The 25,447-nt window shown below is 29.7% G+C and overlaps 1 non-coding gene across 1 annotated transcript; it reads left to right on the forward strand.

Moving 5' to 3' along the window:
• Nucleotides 1–22,558: 22,558 nt before the first annotated feature.
• Nucleotides 22,559–22,665, forward strand: LOC131180459 (small nucleolar RNA R71). The gene has a single exon (XR_009149230.1). It is a non-coding gene; the product is annotated as a small nucleolar RNA R71 (small nucleolar RNA).
• The last annotated feature ends 2,782 nt before the right edge of the window (nt 22,666–25,447 follow it).

The raw sequence follows: 25,447 nt of genomic DNA on the forward strand, positions 1-25,447 counted from the left end.
ATTTATATATAATAAAAAATTTTAAATTCAATTTTCTTTAAACTGGTTTTTTTGCCTTTGATCAAGAAATTATTGTCTTTAAAATGACTCAAATACCATTGAGTTAAAGTTAATTAGTAATCCATTAATTTATTGTAGTAATTAAAAAAATTATCTTGAGTAAATTTAAATTTTATATCAATTGATAGAATTCATAATGGATAAAATTTTGTTTTTAACAACTCCTTTTATAAAAAAGGCTAACTCTCGTTATTAATAAATAAAGAGACTGAAATTTGAATTTTTCTTTTTTTTTTTCTTTAATTTTTTTTAATCTTTAAGAGTGGAAGAAAATCACCTCTTATTTAGTTTTATTTAATCCATTCGACCTATAAAAAATAAAAATTAAAACTATATAATAACATTGTAAATTTCACTCATCTTTTCTTAATTTATAATATAAAATCTTATGAACTTCGATTTGAAATCCATGAAATTCATCTTACCTAAAATAGCCAATTTACAAGTCACAAGGTAGGTAAATTTTAGCCAGCCTCCTCAATTTTGACAGTTACAACAAAATTGTCTGTAAACATTGATTTAGTGAGAATGATAAATCTCTTAAAACATATTTTTTTATTAGTTCTATCAAGATCATGTGACAAGCATTAGATAAAATAATTTTTTTTTAAGTGGCTACGGAAAACTCAAACTCATCAACAATTATATTAAATATTTATATATAAATTCGAGCACTCTATATATACATTTTAATTAATTTTATACATATATCAATACAAATATTTAATGTAACGATTATAAAACTCATTTTTATATGATTTCAAACTTATATTTGATGCATTAAAAATTTTTTTTCCTCCCTATTTCTTCTAGCCCCATTCTCTCCACCCCTATGCTACCATTCATTTTGATTCCTCCACCAAATCCTCATTGTCCATCATCAAACCCTCCATTCTCCGTTCAGTTTTAGAAAAAATTATACAATGAAATCAATGTATATACAACGGTTTTATTGTAATCATTGATTGTGGTAAACCTTACGTAGATTCCACTATCATAGATAATTACAATTAAATAGTTGTATGCACAATGATTACACCATATAAAAATTTCAATTCTAATCGTCATCATGGCCAATAAATTAAACAAAACCCATTAGTTAAAAAAAAAAAATTGACAATGGGAGAAAGCTTTTATTTTATTATTTTTTTTTCTGTCTTCAACATAAACCTAGCTCCCAACTTACACTAAACCCAATTTCCTCCTCATCCATGGTTACACACCAAGTCACCATCGCATTGTGACCGTTGGGTTACGCCATTTGCCGCTTCACCCCTTATTTCGATGTCTACATTCGTGACTTGACCTCCTTCTATGAATTGTTCACCATTCGGCATGAATGGATCGAGTTGTTCCATGCACAATGGATTATACAGGTTATGAAGGCTCACTTGATATGGAAGCTGGCCGGGCTTGGTTGCTTAGGGGAAGGTGAGAGAGCGCGCGCGCACGCGCACACAGACTGGGAGAGAGCAAAGTATTTTTTTCCCGAATGCCTGCCACATCAAATTGGTTAATGAAAAAGGGCAAAAATGAACTATAAAGCTTTATTGTTCACTAAATTGATGTTGATGAAATTTTACATTATTAATTAAAGTTTATGAATAATATCGTTAAAGATCAAAGTTGAAATACATTGAGTAAAGTTTATCCGCTTTGTGATTTGTAAACTAGCTATAGCTCTCTCAAGGAAGGGGATTTTTATCTGCATCAAATCGAATTTCTAATAGGTTTTATATTACAATTTAGAGATAAAAATGTGGATGAAATTCATGGTAGCAATATGAAGGGCGGATCTACCTATGACAAGTGAAGCCAATTGACTCATTTAAAAAAAAAAAAAAATCATACGTACATAATATTTAATTTTTTATATGACCTCACTCCATTAAAATAAATTTTTTACTCCATCAACATTTTTAAAATATTATTATATTTAATAAATTTAGATTTATTATTTTGATAATTATTGTATTTATCGTACAATAATTGGTATTTAGCTTAATAATTATTATACATATTGTACTTATAATTTTTGACATTAAAATGTAATATGTGAAAAATCTAATGCGTCCACTAGTTCATTTATTTGTGAAATTGATGTTGATATTACCTATAACAATTATTAAGTATTGAAAGTGTATTTTATGTGATAAAGATTGTGAGTTTGTTTATTTATGAAATTGACATTTGATATTACTTATAACAATTATTAAGTATTGAAAGTTTATTTTATTTGATAAAAATTGTGAACATTATATTGAAAAATTAAATGAGAGATCATTTGTTCAATGATTTTTTCATTACAATTATTGAAAGATATTTTTGATAGTATTAATAAGGAGGCAATGAAGTAACGGTTTTAGGACATTAAAACTATTAAAAGCAATTGTAAAGTTAAGTTATATTGAGAGTTTATAAATTTATGAAATTATTTTTTTATAAAATAAATTATTTATTATTTGTAAAATAAATTTAATAATACAAGCAATACAATGGCACTAATACAATTATAAAACTAATTTCATCATATAAAAAAATAATATTAGAACATAATTTATAAATTTTTATAAAATAACTTCTATTACTTATCATACTTCTTATTAATAAAATAAATTTAAAAAATTACATATTCATTATCAGGGTGGAGCCAAGAAATTGAATCATTGGGATAAAAAAATTTTTATTTTGCTCAATTTAAAGAAAAAATATTATATACAATAATAAATTATATATCTACTTTGAAAAAAAGCAATATAATAATGCATATAAATTTTTAATGTATAACAAAAATTGAGTAGAATAATTTAAAAAAAGATTGAGTAGAATAATTATTAATCTATTAAATATAAAATCAAAATACTTAAACAAAATAAGATTAAATTAAATTGTTTTGTTTATTTTTAGTCTTCCTTCTTATAGAAAAATTGACAAATACCAATTTGCCCATTGATTGTCAAAATTAAATAAATAAAATTTATTTATAATTAAAATAAACTTAATAATTAATTCTTGATTATTCAACAGAAAAATAGAATGTGAGTAATAAAATAAAAAAAAATAAAATTTACATTATGAAATTAAGTTTTTAGACTTAATTTGACACATAAATCAAAAGAAAAAAAACATATATATATATATATATATATATATATATATATATATATATATATATATATATATATATATATATATAAAGCCAATTAGTGAAAAATAAAAAAAAATATATATATATAAATAAAGATGAGAAAGAAAAAAAGATCGTGTTTATGTGAATATGAGAAGAATGATAGATAAGTTATAAAAAAAGAGTTAATCGAAAAAAAAAAAATTGTTGTGTTAAAATTTTAGTAGATAAATTTTTATTTTTTAGATTTTATTATTTATTTTAAAATATATAAGTAATCGGTGTGTAAAATAAAGTATTCAATAAATCTAAATTTATTAAATAATTTTTTAAACTTTATATGGGTAATTTAATATAATATATATAGAAAATTTTTATTTTTTAAAATTATGTGAGTCAACAAAAGGCAGATCTGCCCTTGTTCAGCGCAACAATTAGCTTTTATAAACTAAAGCAGTATCTATATTTATTTGTTTCATGGAATACAATTTGTTTTGAATATATACTATTCGTAATCATTTACAATAAATTTAAATAAAAATGAAAGAAAACCAACTAATTAAAGATAATATAATATAATAAATTAATAAATTATAATTTAATAATATTAAAATTATTTTCAAAAGTATGAGATTTCGCATTCGAATCCTAACTAAAGTGGAATGTAAAAATAAAATTGTTTGACGGCAATACCCAACTCAGTCGGTAAAGGGTTGGTGGGGAGAGATTATCAAGCATTCTTCTGTATCATGCAAGTGCTTTGTTAACAAACTTCAACATTAGTCAAAGCAGAATATATATATATATATATATATATATATATATATATATATATAAATCTCTCGCATAACTTTAATGACTCTTTATCTTATCTTTCCTTCTCACATTAAATTTCTCATATATAATTTAATCTAATTTTACCTGGATAAGTGAGCTAATTATTAGATATATCGGAGTACTAAAAAATAATACTTTCTCTCTCACAAAAAAATGAATTCATGATATGGAGAGTGAGTCCTACATGATTGTGAGAGATAGTGCATGTATACCAAGTGCACCTAATAATTAAGTGTTGATAAAATTAATTTGTTGTATTTCATTAAAGATTATTAATTTATGTAATACAAGTTGAAATCTCTCCTTAATATATATGATGCCATATTAATTATTTAATAACTAATAAAAAATTTCATTTATTTAGACTTCATTTATTTTGTATATGGAAATTGTTTTCTAAAAAGATATTTTTTATGAAATGATTTTTTTATTACAATGTTAAAGTAATAGTATATGTTCATATCATACATGTATAAATATTTTCATATTTTAATAAGACTATTAAAATCTGAAAAATAACTTGTTCTTTTGAAAATGAAAATTATTTTTATTTTTTTTAATTAAGAATATATTTTCTGTTAACTAATTTTGTGCTTCAAAAGCTATAAAATATAAAAAAAAATATATTTTATATAAAAATATTGCTCGTAGAATAGATGAAGCCTTAATCATTTTATAATACTCCTATAGTATCACAACTTCCTTCTCGTATTATTTTGTTGTATTCTGTTTTATAATTCCATCTCATGCTGTACTTACATCAATCTCTCCATTTTACTTAATTTAATTTGAAGTTACTAGATATCTCTAATCAACTCACATCAAAGTCCTCCATTAATGAATCTCTTATATATCTATCTGCATGAAGTTCCACACACCAAAAGCTTGTGATAATGATAACCAAGAAATGCTAGGGGCTCGTAGATATATGTAGAAAGATGCTAATCTTATACGAACCAACCAAGGGTTGTTAAAATCTGGGGATAGCTGGCTGATGGGATTTGTGAAAAAGATGTAAACTTTCTTCTTTTCCTTCTAGTTACTTAATTAAGATGGTTGAATGAAACTATTTACATGATAATCAGCTGAGACTGTATTAAGATACGAGGCCATCACTTTTTAGAGAATAATATAAGATTTGATATGGATGGACGAGCTAATTTTCCTAAGATTGGCTATGATAAAGTGGAGCATAGTTGATCATCTTATGTTGGATGACACCCTTACATGTACAGCCAATTCATAAAATTCTCAACTTCGCATTATGATTTAGTAGAATAAATTGTTAGATGAAGAGTTTTCCTAGAATAAATTGTTGGCTGAGCCGAAAAAGAAGAGACAGACTCTAGTAGATGGTCACTGTACCTACTATAATATTGCGTTTGGACGTGGATTTTAAATATTAAATTTGAAATTTAGAATTTAAAATTTATAATTTTAAAAATACATTAGGTCGACTTTGAATACCAATTCAGAGACTAAGTATAATAATTAAATTAATATATCGATTTGTAAATAAAACAGTTGTTAAATAAAAAAAATGAAAGTATAGCAACTACTTAACAAAGTTAACAACAGAATGATGTGTTTTCCCATAAAATCTTTCCACATCCTTAGGTATATCCCTTTGTTTGGAGCATAGAATTATATAAGAATACAATTTAATTATTTTTTTTTATTAATTCTCATATTTGAAATAAAAAGAATTTAATTTATTTTAATTTATAAAATTTATTGTATTAAAAGAAATAAAAATTAAGTATGATCATATGACAATTTAATTAATTTTTTTTTATAAATAATTTATTTAAAAGGAAGCCAATACAATTTATGTTTTAAGAATCAAACAGCATGAGTCAATTTTTTTTTTTTTTTTATGTGCAATGTGTGCTTAGATTTTTAGGGATTTAATCCTATGGATTTGGATTTGAGCTAAATAGATTATTTGGAAAATTTGAATAAAAATAAATTTAAATTTGGTACAAATTCAAATGTACTCTTCACAAATTTAAAGCTAAATATTTAAAATATTATTATTTCAAATTCATCCTACTACAATCAAATATTTCAGCTTTACGTAATATTATAACTTTTAAGCACTTCAATAAAATTCTTTTTATTTACTAAAAAAAATATTTTTAAATTTATAAATTTAAATTCTAAATTTTAAATTAAATTAATATTTGAAAATTTAAATTTTAAAACTAAATCCTAAAATTCAAACACAACCTTAACTAATTAGTTCTTTTGAGATACTATCTTAATAATTAATCCTTTTGAGATACTATCTTAATTAATTATATATGAATGACAAAAGATAGTGGGAATGTGAAAAGATAACTCTTCAATAATTCTTCAAGTGTGGTCTAGAGCTAGCAATGCCAACTTTTTCTTAAATTTAATTTGCAAACATGCAAAGATGGGTTGGGTGGAATTGGAAGGAACTTGTAAGTTATAAGTGCGCAATATTATTCACCGCATTTCTACAAGTATCCCACAAGAAATAGGCTAATTGAAAAAAAAAAAAAAAGAATTATTTTCTAATATTGTTTTCTAATTCTTATATTTTAACTAAATTGATTATCTATGTTTTAAAAAATATAATATTTAATTTTCTTATCTTTAGTGTGTTAAACTGTTTAATTTTTTTGTTAGTCAATGCTAATCGAACTATTATTTAATATTTTTATTTTAGTGAAATTAATTAATTAATTTCTATATTTTCAAAAATATATTAGTTAATTCTCTCTGATTTTGTTAACTCTTTAATTATTTTAGTTATTTTTTTAATATCCAAATTATCATGACCCTCTCCCTTTTATTTCTCTCTTTCATATTTCTTTCCCTTTGTATTCACCCATTTCTTGCCCTCGTTCTCTCACTATTTTTCATCTTTTCAAAGAAAATGATATAAACTATCTTCAAAAAAGGTTAACCAATTCTCACAAAAATAATTAAGGTAATAATCTATAAAAATTATTTTTCAATAGAGAAACCAGAAAAATGATACTTAGAGTATTAAATAAAAAATATTTGAACAATTTAAAATGCAAATTCAAAATTAGTCTTTATGCAACAAAATTTCAATTTTCATCTAGAGTAGGTTTCTCAAAATATTATATTTTTTAAAATATAAAAATAAATAAATTAATTTCACTAAAATAGAATGACTAAATAATAATTTGGCTGATGTTAAAATTCACTGACTAATAAAAAAATTTAATAAATGAATTCAAAAGTTTAACAAAAAAAAAAAGAGCTAAATAAAATATTTTCCAAAATACAAAAACAAAATACTTAGTTCATTAAAATATAATGTAAGATCTAAATAGTAATTTTTATTTAAAAAAAGTAAACATTTACGTGGATTATTAATTTTATTCACATATTTTACTTTTGGTTTAATTATTTTTAAAAAATTTAATTTTAAAAAAATAGCTAAAATTAAAAATCTATCAACAAATTAACAACATCACCTTTAAATTATGTATTTATAAATCCTCAACATTACATTCTTGAATCTTATTTTACAAAATCTTCATGAGCAATCAATTTCTATCTCAATTAAATTTTAATTTTAACTATTTTTTCAAAATTAAAAATTTTAGATAATTAATTTAAAATTGAAACATTTTAATAAAGTAATAATTTAATGTAAATGTTTATTTTTTTTATTGAAAATACCCAAGAAAAAAAGGAAGAATTTTCACATTCTCACCTTTCCAGTTTTGACCAATCGAATAAAATCTCGTAGACAACACAATCACATATTTATTGATTTTATAATTTCGAAGAAGCTTTTTTTTTTTTTTCCCTCTCTGAAGAAGCTTATTTATATACAATATAATAATAGAGTTTGGTGGGATTTGATACAATAGAATCATTCTGCCCCCCTTACGCCCATGCTTTCCTATGCCACGTGTGTTACATCTCTCAATCTAAATATAACAGCGAATTATCAGATGAATTGAAAATATTAAAAAATAATATTTTTCAGCTTTAAAAAAAATATGTATTTTTATATTATAAAGTATAAATATTATATAATTATGAGAAATAATATATATATATATATATATATATATATATTAAGTATATTTTATAATTTTTTAAATATGATAATATAAAAAAATATTTTATATAAATTTAAATTTATATAAAATAAATTTAATAATTATTAAATTAAATATTTACTTAAAATTTTATTAATATCAAAACAATTTTACTTGACAAGAATATTAGATGTATTTGATTAATATTTATTTTAATTATTAAACTTCTATAAATATCCTTTTTAATGTTTTTTTTAGTAGAGTAAATGTATAGTCAAACAGTGATTTCATATGAATAAGTTTCATGAAAAGAAATGGCAAGTCATTATAAAATTAATACATGAAAAGATATAATTATTAAAATTAATTAAAACAATTTGCATAGTGATTATTATTTTTATCCAATGAAGGTTTAATGACTCGATAATGATTGACAGATTACCCTTTCTTATTAGGAAGGTAAATTACCATAAAATAGTAAATGAGAAATTTAAATTAAAGATCTTTCTATTCCCTATACTTAAAGGTGAAAAGGCCAATCAGACGACCTGATTAGCTGTGATTATTACATGACGGAAAGTCAAAATAGGGAATCGTTATTAAAATAACTGAGATCATGATCAAGTTGAAGGGCCAGGGCTCACACCATCCCGACATATCTTACATTTTTATTTGGATCATGTCTCCTTACCACTTATGCACCCTACTCCACAACCGGATCAGCTGCCCTTGTCTTCATCTTTTTTCTGGAGGGATGCCCAATGCATGCCCACGCCCCCACCACCCACTACCATTTATTTTTGTTGCACCACCTTTCATCACAATCACTATAGCCAGGTTTTTTTTAAAAGACATTTTTAGATATTAATTTTTTAAGATTTCAACCATTAATTAATTTCATGCACATAGTTGGTTCTGATTCAATTGAGCTCCAAGTCAATCATCAAGTTGAGTATGTTGAAGCTTATGTAATAATATTCAAGGATTATATATTTAGTTAACTCGAGCTTTATAAGTATAATTCAATCAAAATCAAGATGAGTTACAATTTTTAAATTGAATTGAGTTCAAGTAATGAGTAGTTATTTCTTTGAGGAAAAAAATGAGATAGATATTTAATTATTAAATAATTAATTTAATTAATGGTTGTATTTTAAATTTATTAATTATTTGAACTTATTTATATAAATAATTAATTAAATATAGAATATATTTTGATAAAAATATTATAAAATTTTTTAAATATTATATTTAAAGTAAATAGAATTTAAATTTTTTATATAATTATTAAGTTTTTAAATAATATATATATATAATTACTAATTAAAAAATAAAATTAAATAAAATCAGAATATTTAAATAATGATTAAATATGAGTAATTTAAAATAAAATTTAATTGAATTTATAGCATTAAAATTCTTAATTAAATTTAAAAATAATAATATTTATAATTACCTTATTCGTCGTCCATAATTCTTGTGTTTCTTTCCGTTGAACTTGTTTTTAATGTAGATTTTTCTGGGTCATAGGGTCACATGCTTGATTACTTTGGGTGGGAGAAGCTTTTGGGCTTTGGCTCTAATCCCTAAATGTTAGTTAGTAGAGCATGATACTTGTGAAAAAAAATGAAATAATAATGAGGATTACCAAGGGAAAAAAAATTATGGATGCAAGAGCCGAATTTGGCTGGACATGCCCCCAGACAATTCTGGATATCTGCAAAGTATGTCCGATAATGCATATACTTTGCCTTCAAGCTACGTAATCTCGCATCCCTATATCCTCGATTTTAATGGGTGGACTTATAACAGTGGGCGTCACTCTTTTCCAGCTTCAGCTCCCATCAAACCAACCAGATGCGCAATCTTTTTTTTTTTTTTTTAATAAATAATTATTCGTTGGAGGTTAAAATCAGTATAAGGCTCAAGGTCAGAATACAGGGGATAAATTCAACCCATTAACCTAGCCATTCAGAGCTCAAAAAAAGACAAACCCAAAGCCCACACGGCTTGCAACCATAGAGCTACATCTAAACCACCAAGCGAGTATGTACAAGGCAGACCCCTTTCTCTTGGAAGCCATGCATGGCTTAGTGAGCCTATCTAAGGCCAAGAAGAAAGCCCCCATTAGTGACTCGAATAAAAGCATAGCAAAACTCACAGTTTTCTCAATCTTTTGTAGCCATAATGGGATTGACAACCACCATTTAATGCCGACACCAAGGCCCTCGAGTTACCATACTTTGGCTGCTACTTAATAGTCGAACTTGCACAAACACACAACCAAACACTCAATGTAGATTACAAACCTTGATCCTTTAACATTAGTTCCAAGGATTTATGAAAACAAAAATGTGGAGACTCTTTAGGAAGAGCTTTCCTCATCTGAGAGGTAGAGAAAGCCTAAGTTTTAATTAGGGAGCACAAAGTAGAAAAATCAAGAGAAAATATCTTTCTCTAAAAATTAGAGAGCAGTTTTTTACTTGTCATCTTCCCTTCCTCATTGTTCCTAATAAATTAGCTTAGTTCTAGCCCTCAGCATTTTAAGTTATTGATGAAAACTACTTATAAACAATTAAGGATGATAAATTTTATTTTTGTAACGATTATCAATTCCAACAATAAATTTATTTTTAGAATATTTTCTTAAAAAATCATTTAAAGACAAAGATTTACTTATATTTATTGTAAAATTTTAAGGACTAAATAATAATTTATATAAAAACAATAATATAATTTGTCATTCAAAATTTTTTACTTCGTGTGCTTGTAGTGTGTCCTTGATAGTTTTGGACAAACTGATCAATTTTAGGCCTGTTTGACATTACTGTTAAAATTGCTGTTGAGAAAATTACTTTCTTAAATATACTATTTAGAGAGTATTAAAAAATAATTAAAAATTAATTTTGATCAATTTTAGTCATAAGAATACTAAAATAACAAAACGGCTTTTTCCAAATTGCTTTCTTCAACAGCATCTAAAATGATGTTTTTATTCAGAAAAATAGTTTCAGCCTTCTAAATTCAATGCCAAATAGATTGTTTATCGATTCTAAAATTTTATTGAACAAATTTTTTAAATTTTATTGTAATTAAAATTTTATCCGTTTTTAGAAGAATAATTTCAAGTCTCTACCGTTAGCAATGTGAGTGAAGTGGTTAAATGTCATAACATTTGAACAATTTACGTATCAATTTAATAAAAATTAAAATGTCACGTGAAATTAAAAAAAAATTGGTAAACCATGTATCTTATATATATATATATATAAATTTGTGTAATATTTGTCTAAAATATAGAAGTAAATATGGGTACTGCCACAGCTCGATGCGTATGATAAGAATAATAACGGAAAGAAACATCGTCAAGAACAGATGTTTTGGTTTAATTCATTCGCATAAAGCTAAGACTTGAGAGCCTAACTATCTATCCTCACTAGAAATAGATTAAGAGAAAGCACATCTAATCTTTGCAAGATGATGGGCTGCTGTTTGGAAGGCCGTGGCTTTGGGCTTGAGGCACCGCTTTATCTGAACCCAAACTCTTCCATTTTCGGCTGGTCTGGTCAGAGCCAAGGCATTATTTGGCTTGGAAAACAATAATGATGTCTGCAGATTTCAAGGCTTTCAACATCCATGGAAATCATCTGATGACATTGAAGAACATGATTGGCGAAGTTCATCACATTTGAGGATGAAAGAGGGTAGGAAAAATAGTGCATTGCAGTCAGTTCCAAGGCCATCTTTAATTTCTAAGACTAACCTGAACTACATAATTCCACACCCCAAACCAGCACCCATCAAATTCCGTACAGCAAGTAGAAGATCCTTATCTGTTTCCAGGGATGCATTGGAACGTGCACAGAGTCGAACAAAATAAAGACTAAACCAAACCAATGTTGAATTAACTCCAACGAAACTGATATGGTAGAGGATAATTCTTTGGCAATTTTTATTGCATTCAAGGATTAATCCAAATGCAAGGTCATCTCGAGGGCCATTGGTTGACATTTCCAATATCGTTGGTACAGCTTACACAAATCATAGACACACTAATAGTGAAAAGAGGAGATTTGGAAGAGGAACTTCCACATCTCCATTCAAGAGGCGTCGTAGATCCAAATTTATCACCCCTTTGAACAGGAAAGTCTCATATGCTCCTAGAGGTAAATGCATGAAGGCTTCTGAACTACCTTTTTTTGGCCATAAACAATTTATTCTCATCATTCAAGCATTGTTGTTGAGCAGGTTAAATTCTAGCTGCAGAAGAATGGTTTCCAGCAGATATTTTCAGGTTCCAAGAATATATATCAAGGAATATTTGAGGTGCCTTCCTCAACTGATATTTGCCTTCCTGGTGTGTGTTGCTCTCACCACTGAATTTTCTTTTTTGTTGGTTGAAGCACTTTACAGACAAAGTAAGATGGATCAAACCAGATATTGCAGAGAAGTAAATATTTTGCGATGAATATATGGCCAGAACTGTTAGAGCTGTAAGAGTTTCCTTAGAGACTCAAAAGTCAAAGATATTTTGTATGTTAACTTTAGTTAGTATAATGTTTGGTGTAAAGGAGTGATAATGCATAATTTATGGAGTAAATTCTGAAAAGTAATTCTGCAGTAGGTATGGCTCATGTACTGCTTTTGTAATGTGTCTCCTATACAAGGAGCTTTATGTTAATGAAAGTGTGTGAGTGCATATGTTCTATTCCAGAAAAACTTATGTTTAGTTCTCTCATTTTTATGCTATGAAATTCAACAAATGGTATCAGAGCTTGAATCTTAAGGGCTGTGAGGTTTGGAAAAAAAAAAAATCTTGTGAGTTTGAGTGTTAAACACTAAGTGTGAGTGAAAATGTCTGGTTTTTCTTCCATAGCACCTCCTTCTTTCAATGGAGACAACTATCCAGTTAGGGTAGTGAAGATGAGATCTTTTCTGAAAGCAATGAATTTGTGGGAATCTGTAGAATCAGATGCAGATCCAACTCCTCTTGGAAGTGATCCCACTTTGGCACAGATCAACAAGTATGAGGAAGATAAAGCAAAGAAACATAAGGCTCTCACCTGTATCCATTCAGCAATGACATATGCTACCTTTTCTAGAATTATGGCCTGTGAAACAGCAAAGGAAGCTTGGGATAAGTTGAAAGAAGAGTTTGAAGGGAGTGATAGAGTAAATCAGTCAAGCTCCTCACTTTAAAAAGAGAATTTGAGATGCTTAAAATGAAGGAGTCTGAATCTATTAAAGATTACGCAACAAATTTGATGGATTTAGTTAATCAGATGAGACTTTATGATGAAGAGCTCACTGATCAAAAGGTAGTTGAGAAAATTATGATCAGTGTTCCAGATAAATTTGAAGCTAAAATAGCAGCTATTGAGGAGTCTTGTGACTTGAAAAAGCTCACCATAGCTGAATTGATTAGCAAGCTTCAGGCACAAGAGCAGAGAGTTTCAATAAGAGTTGAAGGTGTCACTGAGGGTGCTTTTCAAGCAAAAACTAATGGAAAGTAGCCCAATGTTGGATCTAAGGACAAGAAGAAAGCTTTTAATGATAAAGATGGGAAAAGAAAAGCTCCAGAGGGTTCCAGCTCTAAAGACACAAATAAGAGAGGGAAATTTCCACCATGTCCAGTATGCAAAAGGACAAACCACCTTGAAAGGGATTGTTGGTTCAAGGATAAAGGAAAAATACAGTGTAGATTTTGTAAGAAGCATGGTCATATAGAGAAATTCTGTAGGCTTAAGCAGAATCAGTCACAACAACTAGCTTTCCAATAAGCAAACTTTACTGAAGAGACTCAACAACATCATGATCACTTATTTGTGGCTTCACATGCTGCAAATGCATCTTCAAAGTAGCTATGGTTGGTAGATAGTGGATGTACAAGTCATATGGCCAAAGATGCAGATCTTTTTACTGTTCTTGATAGATCAATTAAAACAAAAGTGAAACTTGGAAATGGAGCAATTGTGGAGGCTCAAGGCAAGGGTACTGTGGCTATTCAAACCAGGAAAGGTACAAAGCAAATTTTAGATGTTCTTTTTATTCCTGTTTTGGATCAGAACTTGTTGAGTGTGGCTCAAATGTTAAACAAAGGCTATTCATTATCTTTTAGAGATAATTTCTGCATTATATATGATGCTAATGATGTTGAGATAGTAAGGATTAAAAAGGTGAATAATAATTTTCTTCTAAATTGTGCCTTTGTTAATGATCATGCTTATGTTTCAAAAATTGATGAATCAGTGCTTTGGCATAAAAGATATGGACATTTCAATATGAGATCTTTAAGGTTTATGCAGTCACATGGTATGGTAAGGGAAATGTCAGAAATACATGTTATTGATGATCTTTGTGAAAGTTGTGAGTTGGGGAAGCAACACAGAAAGGCATTTCCTGTTAATCAAGCTTGGAGAGCCAAAAATAAATTAGAATTGGTTCACATTGATTTATATGGACCAATGAGGACTGCACCCTTAAGCTAGAATCTGTATTTCTTGCTCTTCATAGATGATTTTACAAGAATGACTTAGGTCTATTTCTTAACCAATAAGTCCCAAGTGTTCTCAATCTTCAAGAAATTCAAAAATCTGATTGAAAACCAAAGTGGATGCAAGATCAAGACACTAAGATCTGATAAAGGGAAGGAGTACACTTCACATGAGTTTAATAAATTATGTGAAGAGGCTGGAATCCATCATCAATTGACTATAAGTTATACTCTTGAGCAAAATGGTTTTTTTGAGAGGAAGAACAGCACGGTTATGGAAATGACAAGGTGTATGTTGATTGAAAACAGGCTTCCTTTGATGTTTTGGGCTGAAGCAGTGTATACAGCTGTGTATTTGTTAAATAGGCTGTCTACCAAATCAATTTCAGGCATGACTCCTATTGAAGCTTGGTTGGGTATCAAACCTTCTGCAAAGCATCTAAGAATATTTGGTTCTCTATGTTATGTTCATGTACCATCTGTAAATAGAGGGAAGTTGGATGATAAAGCAACAAAGGGCATTTTTCTTGGTTATGCTACACAAAGTAAAGGCTACAGGGTTTATAATCTTGAAACTAAGAAAATCATTGTGAGCAGAGATGTAGAAGTGGATGAATCCATCTACTGGAGTTGGGATAAAAGGGAGCCTCAGAAGAAATTTAATATGGTACAACTTGTGATAGATTTGAATGGGAATTCAGGTGTTGGTTCTAGTTCAAATGCCCAAAATTCAATTGAAGACTCTACACTTGATGTTGACTCCATAATAGATTCTTCAATTTTGAAAACTAAGTCTCTTGTTGAAGTATATGAGAGATGTAATCTTGTAGTTGTTGATCCAACAAGTTATGAAGAAGCTTCCCAGCATGAAGAGTGGAACAAGCAATGCAAGAAGAAATAGAAATGATTGATAAAAATGACACATGGGAATTAACAAGTAAGTTAAAGATAAAGATGTTATTGGAGTAAAGTGGGTGTATAGGACCAAGTTAAATCCTGATGGTTCTATTTACAAACACAAAGCTAGATTAGTGGTAAAAGGGTATGCACAGATTGCAGGAGTAGATTATGGAGATACCTTCTCACTTGTGGCTAGGCATGACACTATCAAGCTTCTCGTTGTTATGGCAGCTTGGTGTGCTTCCACAAGTGCACAGGTCACATTAGTATAGTTTTAAAAATAATATCGTTCCCACAGGGAATTGTGCTTAAATTGAAAATAAAAGGATAAGCTAATTAGAATGGTAAAATTTAAAGTTATTAAAAATGAAAATTAAAATTAAAATTGGTATTTGAGGAATTTAAACTAAATCAAACAATTAAGTAAATTAACTAGATTACCAAAATTTAAATTGAAATTGTTAATTATGAAATTAGGAGGAATTAAATCTAAATTCAATAAAAATTAAAGTGATTCTAGAGATAGGATTTTCAATATTATTTGCATGTGGTTTATCCCTAATTTAGCCAAATACATGAGAATTACAATTTTGAGGGAAATCAATTCTTAGTTCTTTGAAACCATTTTCAAGCATTTCAAAGTTGGTATTCATTAAATTAAACCATGTTTTCACGGTATTTCAAACCTAACAAAAACCCAATTAAAGCTCTAATTAATTTTTAGAAAGTCCCCTTAATCCTCTTAGTTTATCTCTAATACCAAGAAAACTAAGTTTATTGCAAGATTATCTATCTCAAACATTTACTTTTCAGTCCATCTGTCAAGGATTAAAACTTAACTTAATGAGGGCCCATTCATCAAGCAAAGCAACAAGCTCACAAGCAATAAATCAAAATGCAACAAATCTCATTTAAATGACTAAATCAGTTCAAAACCACAATACAAAGCAATATTTACAAACCCATCTCTAGAATATCAAATAACTACTCACAAATCATAGTTTCAAGACAAACCCAAGTGTAGAAATGAAGAAATAATGAAAATCTAAGCTAAGGAATAGAAAAACCCAGAAAAATGATGATGAATCTGCTGCTAGAGAGTGCAGAAACGTCCTCTGCTGCTGCAAAATAAACAGACGAGCTCCTCTCCCTCTCCTTCTTTCTTGCCAGAAATCTCTCCCTCTTTCTCCTTATGGAAAGAAATAGATAAAGGAGGTTTTATATGGGTCAGAGATCTGCCCTAGAATGAGTAAAAAGGTAGAAGATTCCAGAGAAAGTGAGGTATTAAATCAGAGGAACGAAAATGCCACGTCAGCCATTTTCAGTAAAAACGACACAAGCTGAATCGGTTGTGTCACGGGTTGTGTCGCAGGTTGTGAAACCTGCTGCCTGAGAAAAACTGCATATCTGACAATCGACACAACCTGTGACACAAGCTGTGTTGTAGGTTGTGTCACTCTCGGCCTCTTTAATCTCAACTTCAAAATTTTGCCATTCAACTTTAATTTCTTCCAAATGGCTGCTCTGATCAAAATACACCAAATTTCTCCAAATTTAACCTACAAAACAAATAAATTCCATAAATTAAACTAAGAAGTGTAAAATTGCAAAATTGACTAAATATATGCTAATATCTATAGTAATAGCTATGAACAAGGGTAAATTATGTTAAAAAATTATACCTAAATGATGATATAAAATGCATGCATCAAATTCCCCCATACTCAAACTCTAGCTTGTCCCCAAGCAAAATTTCATTAAAACTCATTTGGAAGGGAATAGAATTAGTCTTTGAAAACACAAAAATCACTAATTCAAACCACTAACTTACCTCTAGCCACCAACATTCTAAATTTCCATCAACAAAGCACATAGAATGAAGCAATCACTCTCAACAATTATAAAATAGCTAAGAATTAACCAATCAACCTAAGCAACAAATACCAACTAGCTACAAGAGTCAATTATGCCAAAACAAACCTAAATGAAATAGATAGCCAATGTGTCTCAATTAGATGGTGAGTAATGTATGGAAGATTATATTGCCAAACCCATATGCAAGCATAAAAGATCTAACTCCACTAATGTAACAAGCATTTTTCAAAGAATCATTAGGTCTTTTTAAGGGTTGTAATGGGGTCCAATAGGGTAAAATTATGGTTAACAAAGAAAAGGATTAAGGAAAACAAAATATGAGAATAATATTAATCACGAAACTCAAAGTGCATCCAATATATATATATATATTTTTATTTTTTTTATTTCAAGAGGAAAGAAATTGACAATGAATCTCAAGTGCTATCTCAATGATTATATAAAGGGACTACTTTTTATACCCTTTTTATTTATTTATTTATTTTTTGATTTTGTATGTCCCTATTTCATGTGACACCCAAAATTACCTTTGGGATATTTTGGTGACCCCGTTTTCTTTTTTTTTTTTTATCAGCTTTTCATAATTACTTTAGTATTTTTCAAGATGTTTCAATCCTTCAAGTTTTTTTTTAAATCATTATTTTTTATGCACTTAATTACTAAAATATTATTCTCATAAACAGGTGGTAGTGTTTAGGTTTTATGACTAGGTAAATGATTTGGGTTCCAAAGAAATTAGGGAATTAAGGTTCAAGGGGGTTTGCAAGGGTTAAAATGAAATTAAGGTAGGTTAAGGCTAAATATGAGGTTTAAAAATATGAAGGAATGTCTAAATCATATTCTTATCAAATGCAAGTTAAAAATTTAGCTTTGAAAGATCTAAGATGCTTGTTCTAGGAATGGTGAGACGACAATGACCATTTTCTTCCTTAAAGGCTTATTCAGACACTCAAAACTCAAAATAACTAATCAGAATCTGCATACCTAGATAAATATATTAATTTTCAGCTATTAAGTAAGAGAAAGAATAATGCTTAAGACTTTGTGCCCATCTGGAACTTTCATTCCACTAACCATCTAAAGGCAAGTTGGATTGCTTGAATAAGCAACTTCTGGAATTCAAAGGCTGGTTTAAAAATCCAAAAAAAAATTTAAATGAATGAATGAAATGCATGAATGTATAAATGTATAATCAACCTATATGCAACTAAGTACGCATAATTAAGTGTATGAAGCTATATGCAGTGTATATATGTGAATATGTACAAGTATGAAATAATGAATGAGTATGTCACTATATGCAAGTGAAAAGGAAAAATAATTTTTGCAAAAAAAATTACCTTCTCCCCCATACTCAGAATGAACATTGTCCTCAATGTTAAAAGATTGCAAGGAATGGGATAATTTGGCTATATGTGCAAAAAATGGGTGGCTCATATGTGCATAAAGAATTATTACCCTGTTTCATAAGTGATAGCACAACTTGTGCTGAAAATAACACAAGTTGAGATAAGAATTGTTACCTCATTGAAGGTGCAGCCAATTTAATTAAATAAAATTTAGACAGCTACTGCACTCATTGTAAAAGAAATAGTGGAATGGAATCCATTAAAGCAATTAAACTCAAAAAGTTGAAATAGGGAAGTTAAGCTCAAAAATATAACCATCAAGTGAAATTCCGAAGTAGCATACCAAAGCAAGTGAGCAAAGTACTAAAGATTCAAAAGAAAAATGTACCTATGTAAAAAAAATACTGAATAAGTAATGTTTCAAGTAAAAGAAAAGCAACACAAGCAAAATATTAATTAAACAAGCTAGTAAAAACACTAATTAATGAAGCAACTAAAATAAAGACATGAGATGTTATATATATATATATATATATATATATATCAAAATGGGTTAGTGGGCTTTTTGGGCTTTGGTTAGTTGTGGGCCCATTCTAGTGAAGTGGGTTGTTAACCTACAAAACCAATTAAACGACACAAGTTAGAACACAAGGATGGAGGTTGTGCCAGAAGTTGTGAAATATTCTGCCCAAAATGCGCCCAGTGAACATAAGCTACAACACAACTAAAGCCCAAATTTGACAAAATTACATAGTACCTGAAAAATTGAAACAAATTAGATTTCAAATGATTAGACCTTCATAACATGAATTCTAATTGCTCAACCTATTATGTTCATCAAATACTCATAAAAATTTTTTTTCAAAGCACCAATTCACACATCCACATTCAAATAATTTTCTTTTTAAACCAAGATGTCAAAGTTTGGAAAAACTTTCTCTTAAAATTAACCAAAAGGGCAATGAGTCCTGAAAAATCCACCAACAAATAATCAACAATAGAAAGATGAAAATTATAAGTGAATAAATTTAAAACTAAAATTTAAAGCTAGAACTAAAAAAAAAAAATTTTTTTTAATGCTCATTTGCTTGCAATGAATTGTATTCCATCTGCACAAAAAAATTAGAACAATGTCAAACTCTGAATAAAGAGAATAGAAAAACTTAAAACAAATATATGTGAAAGAAATAAAGAATCAATGAAAAATTGTGGGTTGTGCCCAAAAAATGCTAAGTTTAGGTCTTTAGCTTGACTTTACTCAATCAAAATTTTATGGAGAATGTGAGAGAGAGCAGGTTGCTATCTTCTCAATTGGCTCACCAACTAAATAATGCCTCAACCTTTGCCCATTTACCTTGAAATTACCAGATTTTTCATCAAAAATTTCCACAGCACCATGAGGGAAAACTTTTACAACTTTAAAAGGACCTGACCACCTTGATTTTAATTTTCCTGGAAAAAATTTCAACCTTGAATTGAATAAGAGAACCAAATCTCCTTCTTTAAAGTCATTTTTCTTGATATGCTTATCATGCCATTTTTTAGTTCTTTCTTTATAGATCCTAGTATTTTCATAAGCATCAAGTCTCAATTCTTCTAACTCATCAAGTTACAAAAATCTTTTGTGTCTAGCAATTTGTAATTTCAGGATTTCCTTTTTCACAACATCCTTCATTGTAGGATTCAATCTTCTTTGGTGTTCAATAGAAGGTCTACTATTTGGCTCTAGGAAAATCCTATGCATACAGACTATTGGACTAATTCCCTTTATATCATTAATTGCATAACCCAAAACTCTTCGATATTTTCTCAAAACTCTCAACAATTTTTCATTCTCAATATCAGTCAAAGATGCATTAATTATAACAGGATATGTTCCATTTGGTCCAAGAAAAGCATACCTGAGGTTGGAAGGAAGAGGTTTAAGATCTACCTTTGGGGCATCCTCTACCTTTAATGATGGTGGTTTAATCTCCAAAGTTTGCACTTCTTCAAGTTGAAAAATTGTGGCTTCAGGATGTGGTGGAGAGCTCTCCAAGTGTTGTGCAAAAGCAGCTATATTGTGATTGTCATCATTAATGCTCCCACCATGGACTAAGCAATTTTCAAGAGGGTCTTGTGGATAGCTTTTTCTGAAATGCTCTTGAACAATCTCATCAATAATGTCTACCCGCAAACAAGACTCAACTTCTTCATGTTTCCTTTTCATGGCTGGATTGATGTTGAATATTATTTGATCATCTCCCACTCTAAGTGTCAATTTCTCACCCTTTACATCAATTAATGCACCAGCTGTTGTCAAAAAGGGTCTTCCCAATAAGATAGGAATTTTTGTGTCTTCTTCCATATGTAAAATGACAAAGTCCACCGGAATGTAGAATTTCCCAACATTGATAGGCACATTTTCTAGAATGCCTTCTGGATACTTAATTGAACGGTCAGCCAATGAAAGATACATGTTTGTGGGCTTCAACTCTCCCATATTCAACTTCTTATATATTGAAAGTGGCATTAGGCTGACACTAGCTCCAAGATCACATAAGGCATTTGCCACACAATTATCACCTATATGACAAGGGAAGGAAAACACAACCGGATCTTTGAGTTTGGGAGGTAACTTCTTCTGAATTATAGCACTGCATTGCTCTCCCAAGTTGATGGTGTCATAATCTTCTAGCCTTCTCTTGTTGGTAAGAATCTCCTTCAAAAACTTGTCATAACTTGGCATTTGGGATAGTGCCTCAGTGAATGGCACATTGATATACAACTTCTTTAGCACTTCAAGGAATTTGCCAAATTATTTGTCTAGCTTATGCTTGATGAATCTTTGAGGGTAGGGAAGGGTGGGCTTGTAAGGCTCAGGTGGGATGTATGGTTTCTCTCCTTCATCTTGCTCACTTTTGCTTTCTTCCTCTTTTTCATTTTTCTTGCTGTCAACTAAATTTTCTTCTTTTGTGCTCTCTTTTTCTTCTCTCTTGTTTTCACTCTCTTGACCAACTTTCTTACCACTTCTCAAGGTCACAACCTTCCATTGTTCATGAGGGTTTTGTGGTTGGCTAGGTAGTTTGCCATAGGATTTGCTTCCCGATGAGCTTGCTTGTTGAGCCAATTGAGTCTCCAACATACGGTTATGGACTTGTAATTGATCCATGGTTTGTCTCATATGTTGCATTTCTTCTTCCAATTTGCTATTCATCTTGCTTTGTTCAGCAACAAATTTCTCCACATGCTTTCCAAGGTTGGCTTCGGTTCATGAGGTGGAAGGGATTGTTGTGCTCTTGCTTGATATCCAGGTTGTGGTTGCCTTGTGGGCCAAAATTAAGGCTGAAATTGAGGCCTATTCTGCTGCATATACTGCTGGTTATGAGCATAATTTGAGCTTTGACCTTGTTGAGCAAAAGTTGCTTGTGGTCTCCATGTTGAGTTGTTCACATTAGAGTAAGAATTTTCTATAGGTTTCTGTTGATAACCTCCTGCATAAGCACCTTGTTCTTGCAAATAATTATCACCATAAGAAGAGTAATCAACTCCACAACTTTGGGTTCCATCTGTGTAGGCAACTTGTTGCATAGTTGTAGGAGTTGAGGTTGTTGCCTTTGTGCAAAAATCACTAAGAAGCTGATTCAACTGATCAAATCTTGCATTCATGTAGCTAACTGAGTCAAGTTCATAAATTTCAGCCTTCTTTGGCTCAAGTGCTCTTGGATTTCCCCACAAATGGGTATTATGAGCTATCTTCTCTAATAGATCATAGCATTCTTCACTTGTCATTCTCATGAAATCTCCTCCTGCTTGTGAATCAATTATGTTTCTTATGGCTGGAGTAACTTTGGTGTAGAAATTCTAAACAATCATCCATTTCGGTATTTCATGATGAGGACATTGCCTTTCAAGCTCCTTAAATCTCATCCAAGATTCATACAAAGTTTCATCATCCCTTGGCTTAAAAGCTACCATCAAATTCCTCAAATGAGTGGTCTTCCCAGGTGGGAAAAACTGAGATAGAAAAGCTTGAGATAGCTGCTCCCAAGTAGCTATAGTAACTTGTGGAAGTGAGTCATACCACTCTAATGCTGAATCCCGAAGAGAGAATAGAAATAAGGTGAGCCGAATCACTTCATCTGAAACTCCAGGCTGTCTTTGTGTGCCACATATCATCAAAAATTTCTTCAAATGAGAATGAGGATTTTCAAGTGGACTACCTCCAAATTGTGAATTCTGAACCATTTGAATGAGACCAGTCTTTAACTCAAATTGATTAGCTCCAATGATAGGTCTGTTATCTCTCACATCTGCACATCTAGGAAAAGCATAATCTAACATGGACCTTCTCTGAGGATCATTTTGATTAACAACTTCATTCTGCCTATTTTGCTCATTTCCTCCATTGTCTCCATTAATAGCTCTATTTTGATTCTCCATATTTTCAATTGTCTCCTCTTGGTCAAATCTTTGTTGTTCTTCTTTTTCTACTTCCTTTCTTCTCTTGTATTCCTTTTTGTTGGCTCGATAGAATTTTTCAATTTCAGGGTTGAACAACAATTCAGTATCACTTGTGCTTTTCGATCGTCTTATAAACAAGAAAAGTACCTGAAAAAACACAAGGAACAGCAGTGAAAATAAAAGAAAACAAAAATTCTAATTAGCTTAAAACAATTAAAATCCAACTTAAAAACAAACAATTCCCCGGCAACGGCGCCAAAAACTTGGTGTGCTTCCGCAAGTGCACGGGTCACAGTAGTATAGTTTTAAAAATAATATCGTTCCCACAGGGAATTGTGCTTAAATTGGAAATAAAAGGATAAGCTAATTAGAATGGTAAAATTTAAAGATATTAAAAATGAAATTTAAAATTAAAATTGGTATTTGAGGAATTTAAACTAAATCAAACAATTAACTAAATTAACTAGATTACCAAAATTTAAATTGAAATTGTTAATTATGAAATTAGGAGGAATTAAATCTAAATTCAATAAAAATTAAAGTGATTCTAGAGATAGGATTTTCTATATTGTTTGCATGTGGTTTATCCCTAATTTAGCCAAACACATAAGAATTGCAATTTTGAGGGAAATCAATTCTTAGTTCTTTGAAACCTTTTTTAAGCATTTCAAAGTTGGTATTCATTAAATCAAACCCTGTTTTCACAGTATTTCAAACCTAACAAAAACCCAATTAAAGCTCTAATTGATTTTTGGAAAGTCCCCTTAATCCTCTTAGCTTATCTCTAACACCAAGAAAACTAAGTTTTTTGCAAGATTATCTATCCCAAACATTCACTTTTCAGTCCATCCGTCAAGGATTAAAGCTTAACTTAATGAGGGCCCATTCATCAAGCAAAGCAACAAGCTCACAAGCAATAAATCAAAATGCAATAAATCTCATTTAAATGACTAAATCAGTTCAAAACCACAATACAAAGCAATATTTACAAATCCATCTCTAGAATATCAAATAACTACTCACAAATCATAGTTTCAAGACAAACTCAAGTATAAAAATGAAGAAATAATGAAAATCTAAGCTAAGGAATAGAAAAACCCAGAAGAATAATGATGAATTTGCTGCTGGAGAGTGCAGAAATGTCCTCTGCTACTGCTGCAAAATAAACAGACAAGCTCCTCTCGCTCTCCTTCTTTCTTGCCAAAAATCTCTCCCTCTTTCTCCTTATGGAAAGAAATAGATAAAGGAGGTTTTATATGGGTTAGAGATCTGCCCTAGAATGAGTAAAAAGGTAGAAGATTCCAGATAAAGTGAGGTATTAAATCAGAGGAATAAAAATGCCACGTCAGCCATTTTCAGTACAAACGACACAAGCTGAATCGGTTCTGTCGTGGGTTGTGTCACAGGTTGTGAAACCTGCTGCCTGAGAAAAACTGCATATCTGACAATCGACACAACCTGTGACACAAGCTGTGTTGTAGGTTGTGTCACTCTCGGCCTCTTTAATCTCAACTTCAAAATTTTGCAATTCAACTTTAATTTCTTCCAAATGGCTGCTCTGATCAAAATACACTAAATTTCTCTAAATTTAACCTACAAAACAAATAAATTCCATAAATTAAACTAAGAAGTGTAAAATTGCAAAATTGATTAAATATATGCTAATATCTATAGTAATAGCTATGAACAAGGGTAAATTATGTGCAAAAATTATACCTAAATGATGATATAAAATGCATGCATCACAGCTCAATTGGGTTGGAAAGTGTATCATCTTGATATAAAATCTGCATTTCTGAATGGTTTATTGCAGGAGGAGATTTGTGTTCAACAACCAGAGGGCTTTGAAGTTTCTGGCAGTGAAGGCAAGGTCTACAGACTTAAGAGAGCACTTTATGGGTTGAAACAAGCCCCAAGGGCTTGGTACAACAGAATTGATTCACATTTAATCAAACAGGGCTTTCAAAAAAGTCTCAATGAAGCCACACTATATGTCAAATGGTGTGAAAATGGAAAGCAACTGCTAGTTTCTTTGTATGTTGATGATCTGTTAGTGACTGGCAATGATTCAGATATGTTGCAGCAATTTAAAAAAGAAATGGAGCAGCAATTTGAAATGTCAGACTTGGGGTTGATGAAATACTTTCTCAAAATGGAAATATACCAATGCTCTACTGGTATTTTCATTTCTCAAAGAAGGTATGCTTTGGATGTCCTTAAGAAATTTAAAATGGACCAAAGCAAATCTGTGGCTACTCCTCTAGTGCAAAATGTGAAATTAATAAGGAATGATGGTGAAAAAAAAATGTGT

This window comes from Hevea brasiliensis, chromosome 5 (genome assembly GCF_030052815.1).
Source record: "Hevea brasiliensis isolate MT/VB/25A 57/8 chromosome 5, ASM3005281v1, whole genome shotgun sequence".
NCBI classification, from domain to species: domain Eukaryota; kingdom Viridiplantae; phylum Streptophyta; class Magnoliopsida; order Malpighiales; family Euphorbiaceae; genus Hevea; species Hevea brasiliensis.